Source organism: Anomaloglossus baeobatrachus, chromosome 6, assembly GCF_048569485.1.
Source record: "Anomaloglossus baeobatrachus isolate aAnoBae1 chromosome 6, aAnoBae1.hap1, whole genome shotgun sequence".
NCBI classification, from domain to species: Eukaryota; Metazoa; Chordata; class Amphibia; order Anura; family Aromobatidae; genus Anomaloglossus; species Anomaloglossus baeobatrachus.
The window spans coordinates 143,101,668-143,126,780 of record NC_134358.1 but is presented as its reverse complement, the minus strand read 5'-3'; the positions used below and the strand labels follow the sequence as shown (position 1 = coordinate 143,126,780).

Genomic DNA, 25,113 nt, shown 5'->3' with positions numbered 1-25,113 from the left:
TATGGTGTAATGTGTAGAGTTGAGCGCGGTTCGTGGTTCGTGGTTCTCCAGTTCTAGGCTCGAGTGATTTTGGGGCATGTTCTAGATCGAACTAGAACTCGAGCTTTTTGTAAAAGCTCGATAGTTCTAGAAACGTTCGAGAACGGTTCTAGCAGCAAAAAAACAGCTAAATCCTAGCTTGGTTTCTGCTGTAATAGTGTAAGTCACGTTGTGAATCACACTATTATCACATTTCAGTGTATAGTGTGCGTGAACAGCGCCTTCAGATCACTGCTGTTTGTATAATGGCGATCGCCATTTTTTTTTTTTTTTTCTTGTCTTCCTTCCCTAAGCGTGCGCGTCTTGTGGGGCGGGCCAGCATGCCAGCCAATACCAGACACACACACAGCTAAGTGGACTTTGAGCCAGAGAAGCAACGGCATGTGTGATAGGATGTCCATGTCACATGTCCCTGCATTATAAAACCGGACATTTTCTTCCAGGACGCCATTATCTGCCTTCTGCGTCTTTGGTGTCAGACATCACTGTCGCAGCTCCGTCCTCCTGAGTCCTATAGCCGATACAGCTGTATGCGCTGCATACACAGCGTTAGACAGCATAGGGAGAGCACTTTATAGCAGTCCTTTTAGGGCTCAAACCGGCAGGGTCAGAGTTAAGGTGACAGGTCCTGAAAACAGCGCCAGCGTCTGTGTAGCCAAGGTCAGGGATTTCCTCCCTGCATTTCACCATTAGGAGGGAATAGAAAGGCAGGCTTCCATTCCTCTACCCAGAGCACCACAATCCTGCCACTGTACCCTCTTGTCCTCTGCACACTCCAACTCATTATAACTAAGCCATTATACTAGCAAACACTCAGTGTACCTAGTGGCATCCTATACGTGGCTATTGGACTTTGCTATAGTCCCACTAGTGCAAAGACATTTGCAGAGCACGTCTGCCTGCATTGCACACTCCAACTTTTTTAAACTAAGCAATTTTACTAGCAAACACTCAGTGTACCTAGTGGCATCCTATACGTGGCTATTGGACTTTGCTATAGTCCCACTAGTGCAAAGACATTTGCAGAGCGCATCTGCCTGCGTTGCACACTCCAACTCATAACTAAGCCATTATACTAGCAAACACTCAGTGTACCTAGTGGCATCCTATACGTGGCTATTGGACTTTGCTATAGTCCCACTAGTGCAAAGACATTTGCAGAGTGCATCTGCCTGCGTTGCACACTCCAACTCATAACTAAGCCATTATACTAGCAAACACTCAGTGTACCTAGTGGCATCATATACGTGGCTATTGGACTTTGCTATAGTCCCACTAGTGCCAAGACATTTGCAGAGCGCATCTGCCTGCGTTGCACACTCCAACTCATAACTAAGCCATTATACTAGCAAACACTCAGTGTACCTAGTGGCATCCTATACGTGGCTATTGGACTTTGCTATAGTCCCACTAGTGCAAAGACATTTGCAGAGCGCATCTGCCTGCGTTGCACACTCCAACTCATAACTAAGCCATTATACTAGCAAACACTCAGTGTACCTAGTGGCATCCTATACGTGGCTATTGGACTTTGCTATAGTCCCACTAGTGCAAAGACATTTTCAGAGCACATCTGCCTGCGTTGCACACTCCAACTCATAACTAAGCCATTATACTAGCAAACACTCAGTGTACCTAGTGGCATCCTATACGTGGCTATTGGACTTTGCTATAGTCCCACTAGTGCAAAGACATTTTCAGAGCGCATCTGCCTGCGTTGCACACTCCAACTCATAACTAAGCCATTATACTAGCAAACACTCAGTGTACCTAGTGGCATCCTATACGTGGCTATTGGACTTTGCTATAGTCCCACTAGTGCAAAGACATTTTCAGAGCGCATCTGCCTGCGTTGCACACTCCAACTCATAACTAAGCCATTATACTAGCAAACACTCAGTGTACCTAGTGGCATCCTATACGTGGCTATTGGACTTTGCTATAGTCCCACTAGTGCAAAGACATTTGCAGAGCGCATCTGCCTGCGTTGCACACTCCAACTCATAACTAAGCCATTATACTAGCAAACACTCAGTGTACCTAGTGGCATCCTATACGTGGCTATTGGACTTTGCTATAGTCCCACTAGTGCCAAGACATTTTCAGAGCGCATCTGCCTGCGTTGCACACTCCAACTCATAACTAAGCCATTATACTAGCAAACACTCAGTGTACCTAGTGGCATCCTATACGTGGCTATTGGACTTTGCTATAGTCCCACTAGTGCAAAGACATTTGCAGAGCGCATCTGCCTGCGTTGCACACTCCAACTCATAACTAAGCCATTATACTAGCAAACACTCAGTGTACCTAGTGGCATCCTATACGTGGCTATTGGACTTTGCTATAGTCCTACTAGTGCAAAGACATTTTCAGAGCGCATCTGCCTGCGTTGCACACTCCAACTCATAACTAAGCCATTATACTAGCAAACACTCAGTGTACCTAGTGGCATCCTATACGTGGCTATTGGACTTTGCTATAGTCCCACTAGTGCCAAGACATTTGCAGAGCGCATCTGCCTGCGTTGCACACTCCAACTCATAACTAAGCCATTATACTAGCAAACACTCAGTGTACCTAGTGGCATCCTATACGTGGCTATTGGACTTTGCTATAGTCCCACTAGTGCAAAGACATTTTCAGAGCGCATCTGCCTGCGTTGCACACTCCAACTCATAACTAAGCCATTATACTAGCAAACACTCAGTGTACCTAGTGGCATCCTATACGTGGCTATTGGACTTTGCTATAGTCCCACTAGTGCCAAGACATTTTCAGAGCGCATCTGCCTGCGTTGCACACTCCAACTCATAACTAAGCCATTATACTAGCAAACACTCAGTGTACCTAGTGGCATCCTATACGTGGCTATTGGACTTTGCTATAGTCCCACTAGTGCAAAGACATTTTCAGAGCGCATCTGCCTGCGTTGCACACTCCAACTCATAACTAAGCCATTATAGTAGCATTTTTTGCTGCCAGTTTAAGGGCCGTAGTTGCATTGTCAGGGATATTTATTCTTTATTATTCTGCTGTTAATAAAGCTAGACCACCACTGCAATCTTCACCACCTCTCAATTTTTACAACCACATTTTCTGTCCACAATCTTGTCGCAATCAACATGAGTGGCAAAATGACAGATGCTGGTGGAAAGGGTAAGAGGCGTGGTGGAAAAGGCAAAAAAGGTTTTGTCTGTGGGGAAGGTGGCAAAGCTCCATTATCATCTGCTGAAGATAGACCATCTACCAGCAAAAGTAAGATGTCTACTACTTACCGTGGACAATCCGATGTGCTCCCTTTTTTACGGACACGAACAACAGGAAGAAAGGTAGATGATGGGCAAAAAAGGAAAATGCTTGAATGGATCTCAAGTGGTCCAACAAGTGCCCTCTCAGCCACTTCAAGTACCGCATCCAAAAAACACCAGTCCTCTGAGTTGTCATCCCAATCACACTTGATTTCTCCCAGCTCTGAAGTCTCCATCAGCCCTGCACAGTATGGTGGAACTGAGATGGCTGAGTCTGCAGAGCTGTTCAGTCACACTATAGCCTGGGAATCAGAGGTCTGCTCCCAAGCTACAGTGAGTACAGAACAGGAAATGGTCTGCAGTGATGCCCAGAACCTTTGTGACTCTGATTCAGGCCGTGAGGACCAAGTTTCTGAGCATAATGTTGACCCTTTGTCACAAACTGTAACACCTGTGGTTATAGACAATGAGGAACATACTGATGAAGATGAGACGCAGATACCCGATTGGGATGACAACTTAAATATTCGGTCAGGGCAAGAAGAGGCTCGGTCTGAGGGGGAGGGGAGTGCAAAAACAACAATTGATGATGAAGTTCTAGATCCCACCTACTGTCAACCCCCAGTCAGGCACTCGAGGAGGTCAACAGAAGCGGTGGAGGAGGATGCAACCGACGACGAAGTTACCTTGCGCCTTCCTGGACAGAGTCGGAGCACTGGTAGCACGTCTACAACTGCATCCTCAGCCACCACTCTGCCTATGAGCATTATTCGGGGTGGATCAACAGGTCGCATGGCCTCTAAGCCTTGCCTAGCCTGGTCCTTTTTTGACATAGAAAAAGATCGCCCAAATCATGTGATATGTAAAATTTGTCATGATTCTCTTAGTAGAGGTCAAAACCTCAGCAGTTTGACAACTTCTTCCATGAATCGTCACATGAATAAATATCATAGGTCCCGGTGGGAAGCTCACTGTGCTGCAATGCGGCCTAGCGGAGCGAACCATCCACCGCCCGCCCCTTCCAGTGCATCCGCGCGATCTTCATCTTCTAGGACTGTGGGGACAGCTGTCACACCTGTTTTTCCACCCACAACTTCCACCACTGTAACCGCAACAGGCAGTTTGCTTGGTAGGTCGTCAGTTGGTTTGGAAGGGGAAACAAGTGAGTGTGTACAGCTCTCTCAGACATCGATAGCACCAACATTGGATGAAGGCAACATCATGTCTCCGCCTGCACTTTCCTCACAAACCTGCATTTTTCCAGGGACACCCTACTCAACACCGTCTACACACAGCAGCCAGATCTCTGTCCCTCAGATGTGGTCAAATAAAAGGCCACTTCCTCCGACCCATGACAAAGCTAAGAGGTTGACTCTATCCCTCTGTAAGCTGTTGGCTACAGAAATGCTGCCTTTCCGCCTAGTGGACACACAGGATTTTAGAGACCTTATGTCTGTCGCTGTGCCCCAGTACCAGATGCCTAGTCGCCACTTCTTCTCTAAGAAAGGTGTGCCCGCGCTACACCAGCATGTCGCACACAACATCACCGCTTCCTTGAGAAACTCTGTGTGCGAACGGGTGCATTTCACCACCGATACTTGGACCAGTAAGCATGGACAGGGACGTTACATGTCGCTGACTGGGCACTGGGTAACTATAATGATAGATGGTGAAGGGTCTGCTGCACAAGTCTTGCCGTCCCCACGACTTGTGTGTCAATCCTCTGTCTGTCCAAGTTCCGCCACAGCTTCTGCATCCTCCACCTCATCTGGGTCCTCCACCTCCGCCCCAAGCCTGCCTGGTCAGGCCACCAGCGTTCTCACTGCGCAGAAGGAATCACGCACGCCTCATTACTATTCTGGCAGCAGAGCGCAACGGCATCAGGCGGTCTTTAGCTTGACATGTCTTGGGAATAAGAGTCACACAGCTGAGGAGTTGTGGTCAGCTCTGCGGTCCGAGTTTAATAAATGGTTGTCTCCACTCAACCTGCAGCCTGGTAAGGCCGTGTGCGACAATGCTGCAAACCTGGGTGCGGCCCTTCGCCTGGGCAAGGTGACACACGTACCTTGTATGGCTCACGTGTTGAACCTTGTCGTCCAGCAATTTTTAACACACTATCCCGGCCTAGATGGCCTTCTGAACAGGGCACGAAAACTGTCTGCTCACTTCCGCCGTTCAAGCGCCGCAGCAGAGCGACTTGCATCGCTCCAGAAGTCTTTCGGCCTGCCGGTTCATCGCCTGAAATGCGATGTGGCGACACGCTGGAATTCAACTCTCCACATGTCACAGCGACTGTGGCAGCACCGCAGAGCCCTGGTGCAATATGTCATGACGTATAGCCTGGGCCAACGAGATGCAGAGGTGGGGCAGATCACCCTGATGGAGTGGTCTCAGATCAAGGACCTATGCACCCTTCTGCACAGTTTCGACATGGCGACGAATATGTTTAGCGCTGACAATGCCATTATCAGCATGACGATTCCAGTCATTTACATGCTGGAGCACACGCTAAACACTATTCGGAGTCAGGGGGTGGGACAACATGAAGGGGAGGAACTACAGGAGGATTCATATGCGCAAGGGACAACAACATCACCAAGGTCCAGACGTTCATCATCACCAACGCAGCAGGCATGGGACCATGGGGGACAGGGATCGACAAGGGCGCATAGTAGCAGGCGAAATGTTGAGCAAGGTGCAGGAGAACATGAAGAAATGGAGGACGAACTGTCCATGGACATGGAAGACTCAGCGGATGAGGGAGACCTTGGTCAAATTTCAGTTGAAAGAGGTTGGGGGGAGATGTCAGAGGAAGAAAGAACGGGTAGCACCTCTATGCCACAAACACAGCGTGGACTTGGTCCGCATGGCTGCGCAAGACACATGAGTGCCTTTTTGTTGCACTACCTCCAACATGACAGTCGTATTGTCAAAATTAGAAGTGATGATGACTACTGGATTGCCACACTATTAGATCCCCGGTACAAGTCCAAATTTTGTGACATAATTCCAGCCATAGAAAGGGACGCACGTATGCAGGAGTATCAGCAGAAGCTGTTACTCGATCTTAGATCGGCTTTTCCACCAAACAACCATGCAGGTGCAGGGAGGGAATCTCCCAGTTGTAACTTGACAAACATGGGATGGTCTCGTCATCTTCAACAGTCTACCCGTACCAGTAGGACCGTATCTGGTGCTGGTAACAGCAATTTTATGGAATCTTTTCATAATTTTTTTAGACCCTCTTTTGCAAGGCCACCAGAGACAACAAGTCTGACACATACTCAACGGCTGGAGAGGATGATACAGGAGTATCTCCAAATGAACATCGATGCCATGACTGTGCAACTGGAGCCTTGCTCCTTTTGGGCTTCAAACCTAGAAAAATGGCCAGAGCTCGCAACTTACGCCTTGGAGATTTTGTCGTGTCCAGCTGCCAGCGTTGTCTCTGAACGTGTATTCAGTGCTGCTGGGTGTGTGCTGACAGATAAGCGCACGCGTCTGTCCAGTGACAATGTGGACAGACTGACGTTCATCAAAATGAACAAGTCATGGATCCAGAAGGAATTTACTACCCCTGTGTCATCCTGGGGAGAGTAAATGCTTGTTGATTTTGAATGTGCTTGATGCAAATCAAAACATCCTGTTTGCAACTAGGGCCCAAGTGCTGCCACTGATGGGGTGGGTGTCTGTGTGGCCCAACTTTTGGAAAAAAAGGAGACTCCGCTTGGAGTAACCCTTGCTTGCTGTGTTTTTAAAAGAAGCCAAGATGAACAGAGCTGGGATCAGGAAAGACTTTGCTACCTACCCCGGTGTCATCCTGGGGACGGTTAATTATGGCGTATTTTTGAATGTGCTTGATGCAAATCAAAACATCCTGTTTGCAACTAGGGCCCAAGTGCTGCCACTGATGGGGTGGGTGTCTGTGTGGCCCAATTTTTGGAAAAAAGGGAGACTCCGCTTGGAGTAACCCTTGCTTACATTGTTTTTAAAAGAAGCCAAGATGAACAGAGCTGAGATCAGGAAAGACTTTGCTACCTACCCCGGTGTCATCCTGGGGACGGATAAGAATGGCGTATTTTTGAATGTGCTTGATGCAAATCTAGCTGTGAAGTGTACAACTGGGGCCCAACTGCTGCCACTGAATGGGTGGGTGTGTGTGGGGCACAATTTTTGGAAAAAAAGGGAGACTCCGCTTGGAGTAACCCTTGCTTACATTGTTTTTAAAAGAAGCCAAGATGAACAAGTCATGGGTCAGCAAAGACTTTATCTACCTACCCCGGTGTCATCCTGGGGACGGATAAGAATGGCGTATTTTTGAATGTGCTTGATGCAAATCTAGCTGTGAAGTGTACAACTGGGGCCCAACTGCTGCCACTGAATGGGTGGGTGTGTGTGGGGCACAATTTTTGGAAAAAAAAAGGAGACTCCGCTTGGAGTAACCCTTGCTTACATTGTTTTTAAAAGAAGCCAAGATGAACAGAGCTGGGATCAGGAAAGACTTTGCTACCTACCCCGGTGTCATCCTGGGGACGGATAAGAATGGCGTATTTTTGAATGTGCTTGATGCAAATCTAGCTGTGAAGTGTACAACTAGGGCAAAAGTGCTGCCACTGAATGGGTGGGTGTGTGTGGGGCACAATGTTTGGAAAAAAAGGGAGACTCCGCTTGGAGTAACCCTTGCTTACATTGTTTTTAAAAGAAGCCAAGATGAACAAGTCATGGGTCAGCAAAGACTTTATCTACCTACCCCGGTGTCATCCTGGGGACGGATAAGAATGGCGTATTTTTGAATGTGCTTGATGCAAATCAAAACATCCTGTTTGCAACTAGGGCCCAAGTGCTGCCACTGATGGGGTGGGTGTCTGTGTGGCCCAATTTTTGGAAAAAAGGGAGACTCCGCTTGGAGTAACCCTTGCTTGCTGTGTTTTTAAAAGAAGCCAAGATGAACAGAGCTGGGATCAGGAAAGACTTTGCTACCTACCCCGGTGTCATCCTGGGGACGGATAAGAATGGCGTATTTTTGAATGTGCTTGATGCAAATCAAAACATCCTGTTTGCAACTAGGGCCCAAGTGCTGCCACTGATGGGGTGGGTGTCTGTGTGGCCCAATTTTTGGAAAAAAGGGAGACTCCGCTTGGAGTAACCCTTGCTTGCTGTGTTTTTAAAAGAAGCCAAGATGAACAGAGCTGGGATCAGGAAAGACTTTGCTACCTACCCCGGTGTTATCCTGGGGACGGTTAATTATGGCGTATTTTTGAATGTGCTTGATGCAAATCAAAACATCCTGTTTGCAACTAGGGCCCAAGTGCTGCCACTGATGGGGTGGGTGTCTGTGTGGCCCAATTTTTGGAAAAAAGGGAGACTCCGCTTGGAGTAACCCTTGCTTACATTGTTTTTAAAAGAAGCCAAGATGAACAAGTCATGGGTCAGCAAAGACTTTATCTACCTACCCCGGTGTCATCCTGGGGACGGATAAGAATGGCGTATTTTTGAATGTGCTTGATGCAAATCTAGCTGTGAAGTGTACAACTGGGGCCCAACTGCTGCCACTGAATGAGTGGGTGTGTGTGGGGCACAATTTTTGGAAAAAAAGGGAGACTCCGCTTGGAGTAACCCTTGCTTACATTGTTTTTAAAAGAAGCCAAGATGAACAAGTCATGGGTCAGCAAAGACTTTATCTACCTACCCCGGTGTCATCCTGGGGACGGATAAGAATGGCGTATTTTTGAATGTGCTTGATGCAAATCTAGCTGTGAAGTGTACAACTGGGGCCAAACTGCTGCCACTGAATGGGTGGGTGTGTGTGGGGCACAATTTTTGGAAAAAAAGGGAGACTCCGCTTGGAGTAACCCTTGCTTACATTGTTTTTAAAAGTAGCCAAGATGAACAGAGCTGGGATCAGGAAAGACTTTGCTACCTACCCCGGTGTCATCCTGGGGACAGATAAGAATGGCGTATTTTTGAATGTGCTTGATGCAAATCTAGCTGTGAAGTGTACAACTGGGGCCCAACTGCTGCCACTGAATGGGTGGGTGTGTGTGGGGCACAATTTTTGGAAAAAAAGGGAGACTCCGCTTGGAGTAACCCTTGCTTACATTGTTTTTAAAAGAAGCCAAGATGAACAAGTCATGGGTCAGCAAAGACTTTATCTACCTACCCCGGTGTCATCCTGGGGACGGATAAGAATGGCGTATTTTTGAATGTGCTTGATGCAAATCAAAACATCCTGTTTGCAACTAGGGCCCAAGTGCTGCCACTGATGGGGTGGGTGTCTGTGTGGCCCAATTTTTGGAAAAAAGGGAGACTCCGCTTGGAGTAACCCTTGCTTACATTGTTTTTAAAAGAAGCCAAGATGAACAAGTCATGGGTCAGCAAAGACTTTATCTACCTACCCCGGTGTCATCCTGGGGACGGATAAGAATGGCGTATTTTTGAATGTGCTTGATGCAAATCTAGCTGTGAAGTGTACAACTGGGGCCCAACTGCTGCCACTGAATGGGTGGGTGTGTGTGGGGCCCAATTTTTGGAAAAAAAGGGAGACTACGCTTGGAGTCACCTTGCGGTGTTTTACATGATTTTAGAATGGCGTGCCATGCCTATATCTGTGTGTCCTCCTCTTTTTCCTTGTCCAGCTGTTTTGTTTTCGCATGAGTATATGTCCTTGTCACTTTCCCATGTGTTTGAGTTGTTTGTCACCTTTTGGACACCTTTGAGGGTGTTTTCTAGGTGTTTTACTGTGTTTGTGATTGCCTGCCATTGTTTCCTATGCAGTTCGAGTTCGGTTCGTCGAACGTTCGACGAGCCGAACTCAAACGGGACCTCCGTTCGGCGAACCGACCTCGAGCCGAACCGGGACCGGTTCGCTCATCTCTAGTAATGTGTTTAAATTATATAAATATTTTTATACTCATAATTTTTATCCAAATGAAGAAAGAAAGCGTCAACTCTCTCTGCAGAATAGCGGGATTTATTCTGTAAGTACAGACAGACGACAGCCATTTCGTGCTGTGGCTAGCGCTTTAACAGGACTCGTTAAAGTGCTAGCCACAGCGCGAAATGGCTTTCGTCCGTCTGCCGCCCCCGCACTCCCCTCTCCCCAATTCCGTGATGTCTGTACTTACAGAATAAATCCCGCTATTCTCCAGAGTGAGTTGCCGCTTTCTTTCTTCATTTGGATAACCTTTATCTTGACCATGCTGCTAGCAGAGCACCACCTGGAATGGTTAAAAAAGTCCTGGAACAGCTGATCGCTGAAACACGTGAGTACAGCTCCACTACACAGCCCAGTGCTGCAGTGCCCAACAGTCTTGTTTTATTTATACTCATAATTTTCTTATCGGGTCACGTTCATGCTTTAAATTAATAGGTGATGACTGAAAGGCTATACACTGGGTTGCCAACTGTGGAAAAATTCCAAGACGGTCCGCAAAAATAGGACACCTTTTTACCCTATTTGTAAATTTCTTTGAAGCTGAAGAAACTTATACAGATTATAAACTGTTAACTGTAAAATGATGAAAATTACAGTAAAAATAATCACTTTGACCATTATCATTTTACAGTTTACAGTGACTGCAGCTGTTGTCTTCATATCCAAATTATGGGCTGTAGACATGGGTCACTTATAATCATAATGATTTACTATGGTTTTCCATTGTGTTCATAAAAAACATTGTCTGTCCGTGATTTTTTTGATAAGCTGGCCGGAAAAAATAAAAAGTCATCTTGGTGACCGATGATATACATTTTTTCATAACTGTGAGAGCTAAATGATGTTTTTTCAGGCATATTCAGCTTTATTTGTTTGTTTTTTGACTGAATTCTACTACAATGCAATGACAAACAAAGTTGCTGGATTCTTGGTACTGATCCGGAACACCACACATCTAATGTGATAGAAGAGATCAATCATATATGATATCTGCCTTGGGTAATTCACTAGTATGAATCTCCTGGATATGCTTCTTGCTGTTGAGAATGGATAATACTGTATATCACAGACTAAATCACAGAATGTAATGTCAATCAGTTGCTTCTAAGGCCAGCAGGAAATTCTCATATATTAAAAGAGGCATGAACTCACACATCAGGGACATAATCCTATCTCTTTATGAAGCATTAACGCAGTCTCATCTAAAATATTCAGTGCGGTTCAGGGTCCTAGTTCATAAAACATATGAGATGGAGGTAGAACAGATACAAGGAAAAAGCAAGAAACCTGATAAGGGAATGGAAAAGTTTAAAAGAAAGATTCAAAGAATTATATTTTTTAGTCTTAAAAAAAGAGATCAGAAAAGGACTATTGTAAATGTATGTAAAAATGGATGGTATTTCATATGTTCATATAGATATTAGACATTTAAAGATGATTTTCAATTATATGCATATCAATTTATGATGTAAGAGCTATTTATGCAACTACGTGACAGCTTATGACTTAAGCGGGCTTTACACGCTACGAGATCGCTACAGCGATCTCGTTGGGGTCACGGATTTTGTGACGCACATCCAGCTGCTGTAGCAAAATCGCTCATCGGCGTCATGGGGGTCCGTTCTCAAATATCGTTACTGCAGCAGTAACGAAGTTGTTCCTCGTACCTGCCTACCAGAAACAATGCGGAAGGAAGGAGGTGGGCGGGATGTTCGTCCCGCTCATCTCCGCCCCTCCGCTTCTATTGGGCGGCGGTTCAGTTATGCTGCAGTGACGTTGCTGTGAAAAAAGGAAAAAATTCTGTACAACGACTTAGTTGAAAAAAGTGTATAAATAGTTTTATTAAATATTATGAAAACATCATAGCAAGCAGAAAAAAATTATTACATAAGATGTTAAAAAACATAGAGTCAGACAGTAAACACCAGCAGATGGCGCCCTCACAGCACACTGGCACGTAGGACCACACTGAAAAAAGCCAAAAATTGTGGAGATCCAGCTGAGAGGCACCAGTGCAAAAACACAAGTGCTTCAAACACTGGAATGTGTTAGACAGGCAATCAGTGCCCTGCCGTGACCGACACAGTAAATACAATGGTCAATACAAACAAAACATAAATCAATGCAGGGTCACGGCAGTGTGCAGCCCAACGTACCTGAATGTGAAATGAGGGTTCCAGGCCCCGACCTACAGGTTTTGGTGTTTAATCCTTCTTCCGGGGGTGGTTTCAAGTTAAAAAATACATGCTTATTAATGATAGCCCTCCAACCAAATCCATGTCGATCTGAACCAATCCAAAATCTCAATACAAACTGCCCCTTCAAAATAGCATGCGACGCTCACTGTCATTGGTCAAATCTTGTGATGTAAGGACCAATCCTCGCCATTAAACCACGTGGTACCGGAAGTCTAATGATGTCGGCATCGCATCACCATCATGAAAGCAGGGAGAGGGCGTGACTATTAGACCTGCACATAATGTATGCATGAGACCCATAGCGTGGGCGTGTACATTGGAGTAAACATTACAGTTCACAGATGAGTCCTGCCCTGTGCCCACGTGTCCCATGCGTCACACAGCAGGAGCCAGTCTATTCAAGTGAATGACCGGAGGAAGTAAAGGGGAGTGAGCACACAGCAGTACATCACAGACATCATGTGGAGGCGTTTAACACACAGCCTCTGATGGTTGCTATGGTACGTGTGTTTACATCGCAGCAGTATAATACCTGCTGTGTGTCCACATATCCCGTACGTCCAGCCACACTCCCTAATTGGCCCACTCAGGTATGCACAATCTAATAGGGGATGGCTGGTGGGATCGTGCCTGTATCACAAAGTGTCTAGCACTTGATAAGGAGGAACCAGCACACCATCATAGATAACTACTGTAGTAGTATGCAAATTTTGAGATGGATGCCATGGCAGTACTTATTGCACGTTCATTGGTCCCATCCCTTACAGCCCACATGGTGAGCCCACCCATTCAAATCGGTGCGGTCAGATGGAGGTATAACAAGGAGGGCCAAAGGTGACAGCAGCATCCCTGCAATATACAAGGGGGGCTTCTGCATATACTCTCTGGTACACTCAATGGTGCCCAAGTGAACGCCCAGGGAGCACCACGTGACCGCGAGAGCGTCCAGTCACAGCCATGGGGACAGAGGTCCCCACAGGAGTGGCTATAAGGACGCGTCCGCGGCCACACAGGACAGCCAGGGTGAACACGTGGGCGCACCGGTACCAAGGGAGACATGTTAAAATGGGATCAAGGAGAAGACATAATCATATACCCAGACATATATACACAGGAGAACGCCGCCTAAGCTAAAAATGAGCGCTCTATCATTCGGGCATCATATATCCATAAGAATAACAGAATATCACAATATTAACATTATTATAGATATGAGAGGGCGTATCCACATGTCATGCGGCAGTTCCATGCGTTTACATAATAGTCCATTAAATGAGAAGCTTCTCCAGATCCGTATATAGATTGGTGATAAAGTTAGTCAGGCATCCGACATGGATATGTGAGCAAGGCTAAAAGAACAGAGAAATTAAAAACAGTTAAAACCAAAATGGTGAAGAGCACAGGGAACGCCAAAACAAAAACCTAAAAAATATATACATTCACCCTGCAGTCCGAGGGCAACATGGCTGCTAGATATACGCTACGTGGCACACGTCCCCTGAAGAAGTAGGGAAACGCGCGTCGGGACCAAGGACGGCACAACCGCAATTGACTCCGTACAGGTTAGTTACAGCTGCGCTCCACTATTAATATTAATCAGGGTTTCCAAACCTCGCCAGGAACTATTATATGTACAGTGCTATTGGAGGCTTTGGTGAGGAAGTGATAGGGAGCCCTTTGTAAGGGAGAGATTCACCCGATGGAAAGGAAAAAATACCATGGTTTAGGGTTTATGGTTGAGGCTTGTTACAAGCTATGAATAGTTTATGCAGCTACTGTAACCTATAATAGCGGTATTGGAGCTAGTCCAGTGTGAGTAAGAATTTTGTGACCCTGTTGTATACATATATGCAATTTGAAAATGATTTTATATTTGGAAATTAATAAAATAAAAGAATTTTATTGAGGATATGCACCATCCCAAGTGTCTTTTTGTGGTATTCGCAATTATCAGGTGTTACTCCTGCATTATGTAGGTTCAAGATTTGGACAAATGATGCACTTAGGGAGTGTGGCTGGACGTACGGGATATGTGGACACACAGCAGGTATTATACTGCTGCGATGTAAACACACGTACCATAGCAACCATCAGAGGCTGTGTGTTAAACGCCTCCACATGATGTCTGTGATGTACTGCTGTGTGCTCACTCCCCTTTACTTCCTCCGGTCATTCACTTGAATAGACTGGCTCCTGCTGTGTGACGCATGGGACACGTGGGCACAGGGCAGGACTCATCTGTGAACTGTAATGTTTACTCCGATGTACACGCCCACGCTATGGGTCTCATGCGTACATTATGTGCAGGTCTAATAGTCACGCCCTTCCCCTGTTTTCATGATGGTGATGCGATGCCGAAATCATTAGACTTCCGGTACCACGTGGTTTAATGGGGAGGATTGGTCCTTACATCACAAGATTTGACCAATGACAGTGAGCGTCGCATGCTATTTTGGAGGGGCAGTTTGTATTGAGATTTTGGATTGGTTCAGATCGACATGGATTTGGTTGGAGGGCTATCATTTATAAGCATGTATTTTTTATCTTGAAACCACCCCCGGAAGAAGGATTAAACACCGAAACCTGTAGGTCGGGGCCTGGAACCCTCATTTTACATTCAGGTACGTTGGGCTGCACACTGCCGTGACCCTGCATTGATTTATGTTTTGTTTGTATGGACCATTGTATTTACTGTGTCAGTCACGGCAGGGCACTGATTGCCTGTCTAACACATTCCAGTGTTTGAAGCACTTGTGGTTTTGCACGGGTGCCTCTCAGCTAGATCTCCACAATTTTTGGCTTTTTTCAGTGTGGTCCTACGTGCCAGTGTGCTGTGAGGGCGCCATCTGCTGGTGTTTACTGTCTGACTCTATGTTTTTTACATCTTATGTAATATTTTTTTTCTGCTTGCTATGATGTTTTCATAATATTTAATAAAACTATTTATACACTTTTTTCAACTAAGTCGTTGTACAGAATTTTTTCCTTTTTTCATTTTAATCTCTGTATATGGCTCTCTCCATATTGCAAATATGACACGGCTCTGTCCGTGTCTTTTGGTATTGTTTACTTTAGTGACATTGCTGTGATGCTGAACGAACCGCCCCCTTAGAAAGGAGGCGGTTCACCGGTCACAGCGACATCGCAAGGAAGGTAAGTAGTTTGACGGGTCCGGGAGATGTTGTGCGACACGGGCAGCGATCTGCCCGTGTCGCACAACAGATGGGGGCGCGTACACACGATGGTGATATTGGTACCGATATCGCAGTGTGTAAAGCGGCCTTTAGACACATTGTGATGACCTGGAAATCATCAACAGCTATATTGGTCAATGAACGGTGATGCAAAAATTAGCAACATTACAAAATAGATTTTTCACCAAATATTGCAAATAAGAATGACTTAATGTTTGAAACTTCTGAATGTTTTGTAATGTCTAAAATATTTCTGCTTACAATATCAATTCTGTAATTCTTGACACTTTCCTTAAAGGCATAATATATTAAGCTGTTAGGTATCTATTCTTAACTAGAGATGAGCGAAATTGTTCGAAAAAGGTTCGATAATTTCAAAACCGCTTCGAGCCTTGGTTTGCTCGGCTCGGACTCGCATTCATGAGCAATTTTCTAAAAAAAACGGCAAAGATTGGTTTTGTTCGGTAACTGTTTGCGGAGGCACTAATGCTTTTCTCCTACCTTATTATCATTTTGATTAGGATAGTGGTGCTGTATGATGAGCGGGGGGACATATTTGATGAGGGGAGGGGGAGAGGTCAGAGGAGCGGTGTTTGTTTTTTTTACTGTACTGGCAGCCAATTAGGGTGCAGAAAACATTCACAACATTAAGGCACAAGGGCTTGTTTCATTAGTTGACCAAGTCACATGTCCCTCTGCATATAAAATGCAGACATATGGCATTGGTGCCATTTTGTGACTGCTACAGTTTAAGTCCTTTTCACATGTCAGTGATTCCGGCACATATGTCGCCTTTTTTATATGTACCAGAATCACGGACATATGCAGAAGGGTGAATTGATCTGCGCACACATGAGATATTTTTGACTAACCAAATGTCCACGCGGCTCACACGAGTGTCCGTGTGTGGTTCCGCATGGAGACAAGTCGTTTGTCTCCGGCGCTGCTGATGCCACACAGACCACACAGTGATGTGATCCGTGTGACACGTATCAGAGAAAACACGTGTCTGTGAAATAAAAAGATTTTATATACTCACCTATGTCCAGTGATTCTGTTTTTGGTGCTACTGTCTGCTGTGTCAGGGCCCGCTCATTATGCTCTTTGTATATTCATTCTACTGAGATCCCGGAAGAACAATTGACTGCAGCGCCGCAGACATCAGCACCACAGACAGCAGCTGCGTGGACAGGTGAGTATAATGTTCCTGATCTCCATGTGTTATCACAACAAGCACACAGAGAACACACGTGTGCCAAAATCATGGCACATTGAGGGCCATACGCATCTTTAATTCGTCGCTGAAAAACATTTGTGTTTTGTTTCACTAATGTGTGAAAGAGGCCTTTGGGGCGATACTGCAACCGGTGCTGCTAGACAGTTAGCTTAGCTGGTGGGTTTAATTTTAGGTTATTGAGATAGCTAAGAGGGCAATAGTATAGAATAGGGATGTGCAGGGGCGTGCAGTGTAGTTAACGTTGTGTGCCAGAAATTGTCATTTCATCATCCAATGATTGTTAATTGTGCAGTCCTTCCACAATTTGCTGTTTTAGCCTGTGAATAGTGCACAATCTTTTCTCCAGCTCCAAATTTCTCCAAAATCCATTTCAGCATATCAATACTGATTGATAATTCTGTGCTGCTGCCACATTATCTAAGCAGAGATGAAAAGATTTGGATACTTGTATGGGTTTCCAACACATGTATATCACTGGAGATAAATATTAATTGATACTCTGTGCCCATTTCCAAAAATTAAAGGCAGCCATCATTTGCCCCAGAGTACCCATAGTGTCGTGGCACAGCAGTCAGGCATGGGCCATGCTCCAGACAGGGCCTGGGCCAGCATTTATAGCTTTCAAATTAATTTAAAATGAAGAGGTATATAAGTGATAGGTGTTTACCTGGTTCTCTGAGATGCCTGCACTATAGGCAACACACAACATGGATACCCAACTTGTATTTCCCCATTTCAAAAAATTAGGGGCAGACACCACTAAAGTGGCATTAATTGCCCCAAAGTACAAATAGTATTATGGCGCTCCATGAATGCATGGGACAGGGCCTGGCTCAGCATTTCTGAGGTGCATCAGTTTGAGGTGTAGGCCTGGTGCTCTGAGACCCATTCCACTACTCGCAACACACAAAAAGGAGACCCAGCAGAGATCTGTGTATGCCCAACTATGACCTGCACTTGCATAGCTGTCCAGGTCACCCCCCAGTCATGTATCTAATCCATCATCTGTGGCAATTCTCACACATTGCACCACTGCTTACCTAGGGGTTATATTACACCACTGCTCCCATAGAAATAGATTGTGCGGAGTAACACTTTACACTACTGCTCGCATTGAAGTGTATGGAGCAGGGCCACACATCTAATCCCATCTTGTGTGATACACTACACTGATCCAGGTATCTAACCCCAGCATGTGATAATCTGCATATGTAATCACTACATGTGACACAGCGAGCAGCACCAACTATCAATAAGCCCTTCGTGTCACTGTCCACATGTCAGTATCACTTTGCAGTCACAAGTTGTCTCTGCACTCTGCAAAAGGATAAGGGAGGGTGAAGTTTAGAATCAAAAATCCAGAAGAGAGGAGACATCAGACACGAGAGCAGATCCTGCACACATTTACTGAAGGCGTAATGTAACCTAGCAGTATACTAGGGTTTCATAGCAAATTTCAGCAGGTGCTCACTGATCACTCTATACATTTTTTAATTATATACCATTAAAAAGTTTCATTTAGTTTTAAATTAAAAGATCTTTTGAATTTTAAGCGGGCTGTTTTTATTTAAGGGCTCTTTCCTTTTAAAGGAGTTGTCGGCGGGTGCTGATCATTCACAATCCTGTTGGATTGGAAAACTGGCAGGCAATACCAATTTACCTTCTGAACGTACCTGGTACCTGTCAGATATGACAATGCAATGTCACCTGTATGACAATTTTTTTATACTGGACCTTAGCAATATTGGTTTCCCTTCTGCATTCCCATTTCTTCTCCTTCCTCTTCCTCTGGGACCACCACCTCCTTCAGCAGACTATTCAAAGTGTGCTCCAGCATGTAGATGACCGGAATAGTGATGCTGATTACAGCATCATCAGCAGTTACCATCTAAGTAGACATTTTGCAACTGTGCAGAAGTGAAAAGAGGTCCTTCATCTATGCTTCACTTAGCAAGCATGATTTGCATTACCAGGGGGCGGCATAGGGCCAGGATATGCATCATGACATACTGCACCAGGACTCATCGCAGCTGACACAGTCGCAGCAACATGTGCAGAGTGGAATTTCACAATATCGGCACATCACATATCAACCGGTTAATGGTAGGCCGAAAGACCTCTGTAGCAATGCAAATCGATTAGGTGTGTTGTGCAAACGTCGGGCGTGAGCATACAGCGACTATGCCTAGAAATTGCTGTACAACCAAGTTGAGGATGTGAGCCATGTGAGCCAAGTGTGTGATGTTGCCCCAGCGTAGGGCCGCCACCAGGTTTATAACGTTATCACACACAGCCTTCCGTGACTCCAGGTTGAGTGAATACAGCCATTGCTCAAACTCAGCCAGGATAGCTGTCCCCAACTGTACAGCTGTGTGACTGCGTTCTTCAAAGCATTTTAAGTGCAACACTGCCTGATTGCGGTGATCCCTGTCTGCTCAAAACTGATGTTTGGGGACTCTCTCTGCACTAATGGAACACAGGTCACATTAAAGGAGAGCCCCAGAGTGCAGGTGAAGGCTCTAGAGAAAGTGGAGGAGGCAGAAGCAGTGAAGAAAAGGTTAAATATAAAGGTTTGTCCCACAAGCTTTGGAGATTTCAAGAATTGTGGAGCAGCCCATTCCCCCACCTGCCCCCACAGCCACCAGATTCACCCAGTGCCCAGTGAGCAAGATGTAACACCCCTGGCCATGCTTATTCGTTCAGGTGTCAGTGGTGAAATGCACCCTCTCAGACACACAGTTTTTAAAGGAACGAGTGATGCCTGCAGCATGTTGTTGTAGCGCAGGCACAGCTTTAATAGAGAAGTAATGGCAACTGGGCAACTGGTACTGGAGGACCTCAACGGCCATCAGTTTTTGGAAACTGCCTCTATCCACCAGGTGGAAAAGAAGCATTTCCTTGGCCAACAGATTGTATATGGTGAAGTTCAAACTCTTAGCTTTGTCATGTGTAGGAGGAAATAACCTTGTACATGACCACAAGTACGGGACCAAGGGCTAGTTGCTGTGCTGAGAGAGGGTGGAGTAGGGTATACACGACAAACTCGTGGACTGTGAGGAATGTGCAGGCGGAGATGTTATGGTGGATAGAGAAAGAAGTGGCTTAGAGATTTTGCAGGGAAATACATTTGTTAAATGAGGGTGTCTTTTGTTTACTCTTTATTTCTTTAATAATTTTCTCTTTTTATGTGTCTCAGGTTCGCTTTTGGTGAACGTCGTGGAACATTGCTATGGATTACGTTGGACCGATGATCAAAAAATGGTGAATGAGGGCTATAGTTAAGGGGGGATTTGTTCTACAACCTCATCGTCATCCTCGCTGTTGTCCACACTCCTTGCCCTGAGGGTCACCCTCCTCCTCTTCCTGCCCTGACAGAGCAGTACAGTACACATGTGCTTCAGGTATCTGAGTCTCCTCATGATCACCTCCACCCCTGGTGCTTAATGTCGGTTGATGAAGGCCTGGATTCTGCTTGAACTCTACTTTGTCAAGCAGCGGATCTAACTGACAAAGATTTTGGCCATTGGTGCAGATGCTTTCCACTTGTTGAGCCTGTGAATCTTGAAGCAGACCTTTTATTCCCATGGAATACAATTTGTGAACAGCTCTGCACAGTCTGCCATCTATGGGTCCCCATAGTCAATTATGTCGATGAGGTGTGACACAGGGGGAAACAATGGTAATTAGGGTGCCACATCTGAGGACTGTACTTTGTGTAATTGTAATGCCTGCCTTGATCAACAGACTCAGGTGGGATGTAATGGACAGACTAGAGGGAAGCCACTCACCAAGCAGGACCCCCAGAACCCTGAAACCCTTTAACCCCTATACAGGGTTTTGGAATTACACAGGGCCCAGGAGATCACTACCTGTGGAAGGCTGCAGTCCGATGAGAGTAGTCGTCAGGCAGGGTTAAACCAGGAATAGCAGAACAGGGACAGAATCGGCAGGCAAGGACGTAATCAGAAAACGTAGCAGAGGTCAAATCCAGATAGGGCAGCGAGGCACAAAAACAGGAGGTAGAAGGGTAGTCAGAAACACGAAGAAGTCAGCACACCGGAATCACAAAACAGAATAGGGTGGATCAGGAGCCAGGAAATCAGAGCTATCTCTGGCAGAGGTGAGCAGACAGGAGGGGAGCTAAGAAGGGTGTGGTGTCTTCCCATTGGCTGTAGCTGAACGCTGGCAACTTCAGCTGGAAGACACACACCACCCACAGTCAGCCAGTGGTACTGCAGATCCCAAGATAACCCAGCCCAGTGGATGATCGGAGCCTGCGCCCACCGGTGCCGCTGGCATCGACTCCTCTCCCATCACCAGCACCATCCACGGAAGGAACACAGCGTCGCCTGGCGATCGGAGCAGAAGTCGCTGGAGCGGACTCCGGTGGTGACGTAACAGTGATGTTGAGGTGGAGAAAGAGAAGGAGAGGCCTCTTGATGCAGCCTATTTATCTAGTGAAGATAAATATTTGAAAATTCTTTTTCTTTTTGTCTTTCAGGGTAGACTGCCAATTTATCTGGGGTTTTTTTATGCAGAAAATACGAGTGTATGCAGTTTTAATGCTTTGATCTCCAACAGATCATTATTATGAATGTCCATAGACCATGTATTTTTTGGAACTTACGTTATCTGTATTATCTACCAGGGTAGTCACAACTCATTTACCCTACATTTCCTTTCCCAGAATGGTAAACTTTGCTTATGGGGAGACGTTTACCGTTAATAGCATAGGAACCTAATGGGTAAGCCACAACACAATATGGCTGCGTTTTAAAAAGGTGTGAGCTGTTTTTGTAGCTTTTGGGCCCCCTTAAGGTGTTGTCTATGCATTTATTTTTTTCCTCCCATTGAATTCAATGGGGGTTGTATTTGTTCGGGGAGCCATTTGTCGACCTATTGGAGACCACAGGTGAAGTTGGCGAACACGACCCAAATCGAACCTTGGGGGGTTTTGCTCATCTCTATTCTTAACAATGCACTTACAGTATCTAAAATAATATTATAATATATATATATATATATATATATATATATATATATGTACAGACCAAAAGCTTGGACACACTTTCTCATTCAAAGAGTTAACTTTATTTTCAGGACTCTGAAAATTGTAGATTCACATTGAAGGCATCAAAGCTATGAATTAAAACATGTGGAATGAAATACTTAAAAAAGTGTGAAACAACTGAAAATATGTCTTATATTCTAGGTTCTTCAAAGTAGACACAGTAGAAGGTCTTCAAAGTAGAAGACCTTTTGCTTTGATTACTACTTTTCACACCTCTTGGCATTCTCTTGATGAGCTTCAAGAGGTAGTCACCGGAAGTGTTTTTCCAACAGTCTTGAAGGAGTTCCCAGAGATGCTTAGCACTTGTTGGCCCTTTTGCCTTCACTCTGAGGTTTAGCTCACCATCTCGATTGGGTTCAGGTCTGGTGACTGTGGAGACCAGGTCATCTGGCGTAGCACCCCATCACTCTCCTTCTTAGTCAAATAGCACTTACACAGCCTGGAGGTGTGTTTGGGGTCATTGTCCTGTTGAAAAATAAATGATGGTCCAACTAAACGCAAACCGGATGGAATAGCACGCAGCTGCAAGATGCTGTGGTAGGCATGCTGGTTCTATAGGAATTCAATTTTGAATAAATCCCCAAGTGTCACCAGAAAAGCACCCCCACACCATCACACCTCCTCCTCCATGCTTCACGGTTGGAACCAGCCATGTAGAGTCCATCTGTTCACCTTTTCTACAAAGACACGGTGGTTGGATCCAAAGATCTCAAATTTGGACTCATCAGAAAGCACAGATTTCCACTGGTCTAATGTCCATTCCTTGTGTTCTTTAGCCCAAAAAAGTTTCTTCTGCTTGTTGCCTGTCCTCAGCAGTGCTTTCCTAGCAGCTATTTTACCATGAAGGCCTGCTGCACAAAGTCTCCTCTTAACAGTTATTCTAGAGATGAGAAGGTGTGTCCAAACTTTTGGTCTGCACTGTATATATATATATATATATATATATATATATATAACCATATATTTATTATATATAAACTTTCATAAGTCTATACTTATGACCACATAAACAGGTGGAGTGCCGCAATCCCATGTATTCTAGGTAAAAAAGTGACTATTTATTCTATGACCAGGGCTATTTATTCGACTCCTCTAGTAAATACCCACTTTTTTTCCATGGAGTTTTTGGGAATGTAGGCATGTAGTTAATATCCACTTTTTTAAATAAAATATATAGGAATGTCTTATTTTTACTTATTTTTTTTGTATTTTGAGGTTTTTTGATCTATGGCCCTGAAAGCTCGCACACACACTTTACTTAGATTAGTGCTCCGGTAGCTTTTTATTTATCTATCTTTCTGTCTATCTCCTTGTATATTAAGCTCTGTATGCATAAACAGCAACACAAGCTTTGAAGACATATACTGCCAAAATAAAAAAAGATAGCTTGAAAGCATATCTTATCTTAGACTCCTCAGGGATTCGCATAGCATGAAAGAAACATTCTGCAGCCAAGAAAAAAATGTATTCTATAACTGGTCTGTTTATGCAAGCTGCTATAACAATAACAACATTAAAATGTAAAACCTATTGAAAGCTAAATAGATTTTTAAAGTAATCCTTTAAAATGCTTTAAAAATTATTTTGAAAAACACAAAAGCAGAAGTGTAGGATTTAGTGATGATAAGTATTCAAGAGTCTATTCACAATAGCAGTAATGAGAAGCTATCATAACATTGATATATATATATATATATATATATATATATATATATATATAGAGACAGACGGGGAAAGAGACAGACGGGGAAAGAGACAGACGGGGAAAGTGACAGACGGAGCACATTACTTGGCCAATTTAGTTAAATCTGTGTGGAATATCTGTGGTGTTGAAATATATGTTGTGAAATGCTTGCGTTAGCTTAGTTTTTGCCTTTTAATAATTACATTTCTATCTATTTGTTTTGTGGTGTTTGTGTGCAGAATAAATTTTTGTTAATACATTCTATTTTGTTAACAGCAGTTATTAACCCGGGTGAAGCCGGGTAGTACAGCTAGTGTGTGTATATATATATATATATATATATATATATATATGTATAAAAATATTTTTTAAATTGTCCTGAAAGTAATTCATCTCTATGGCTAAATTTATGTTCCAGGTCCATACAATATTCTTTTTAAACGAGGTTCTATCCTTTTTAGAAATGCATCTCGATAAATTTGTAATGTGAAATAATGAAAATGTAATTACTTTTGCAACAACAATGTTTCACTTAGATTACTGTATGCAGCTGTTCTGATACAATCAGAATTTTTAGATTTAGTTATGTAGCAAAGCTGAGAGAATTATCCCGCTCACACCAGGCTCTCCATAGAGATTGTACATTGACAGTGAGATGTCAATCAGAGGTGGAGCGTGCCAGACTGCCATGTGTGTTACATTGTAGTCTGAGCAATGAAAAGTCCTGCTACATCAGACCTGGGCAAGGGGCGGCCCGCGGGCCACATCCGGCCCGCCTACTCTCTGTGAGCGGCCCGCCTGGCTCAGGGCGTCCTTGCTGGCCGGTCACTGATGAGGGCAATCTAACCTGTTGTACGGAGCTCCAGGCTCCGGGAGGCGAGTGGTCAGATTGCCCTCATCAGTGCCCGGGCAAATGCCGGGGCCCTGGAGAGCCGGGGGGCCCACTCGGCCTAGTCAGTTCTGGTGCTCCTTGGCCCGGGCCCCCTCGCCTTAATTCTGCTGCCCCCGGGCTGAGTTCCGGGGACCGCAGTCCTCGGCAGGAATCTGCGGCGCCGTCCCTTTAAGGAGCCAGACTTCCTGGTTGAACTTCATCTGTGGGCGGAGCTACCGACCGGCCTGCTCAGTCCCATGGATGAAAGAGTTGCAGTGCCAGCCAGCGACCCCCAGCACAGTGCTTCTTTCCGGCTCTGTGTGGGCCCCCTCTCCTCCGTGACCTGAGCGGTATGTGCCCTCCCCACCCCCCGATTTATGGGCCCTGGTGAGCTGTATGGGCTTCTCCCCCCCCCTAGGTGTATGCCCTTCCCCCCCCACCCCGTGCCGTATGTGCTGGGCCCCAGAGCCGCTTGTGTGGGCCCCCCAGAGCCGCGTGTGTGTATGTATGTATATATGTAGCAGGGTTATGTGTGTATGTATGTAGCAGAGCTATGTGTGTATGTATGTATATATGTAGCAGAGCTATGTGTGTATGTATGTATATATGTAGCAGAGCTATGTGTGTATGTATG

At 45.1% G+C, this 25,113-nt stretch overlaps 1 protein-coding gene across 4 annotated transcripts in view; it reads left to right on the top strand.

Moving 5' to 3' along the window:
• Positions 1-25,113, top strand: part of SNTG1 (syntrophin gamma 1) — a 1,064,578-nt gene that overhangs the window by 512,192 nt on the left and 527,273 nt on the right. For 3 of the 4 annotated variants that reach the window (XM_075353284.1, XM_075353281.1, XM_075353283.1), the window contains one exon: positions 20,050-20,114. The exons of the other annotated variant lie outside the window; for it this stretch is intronic. The gene's annotated coding sequence lies outside the window, so the exon portion shown is untranslated. The remainder of the gene's footprint in view (positions 1-20,049; positions 20,115-25,113) is intronic. 4 annotated transcript variants of the gene reach the window in all.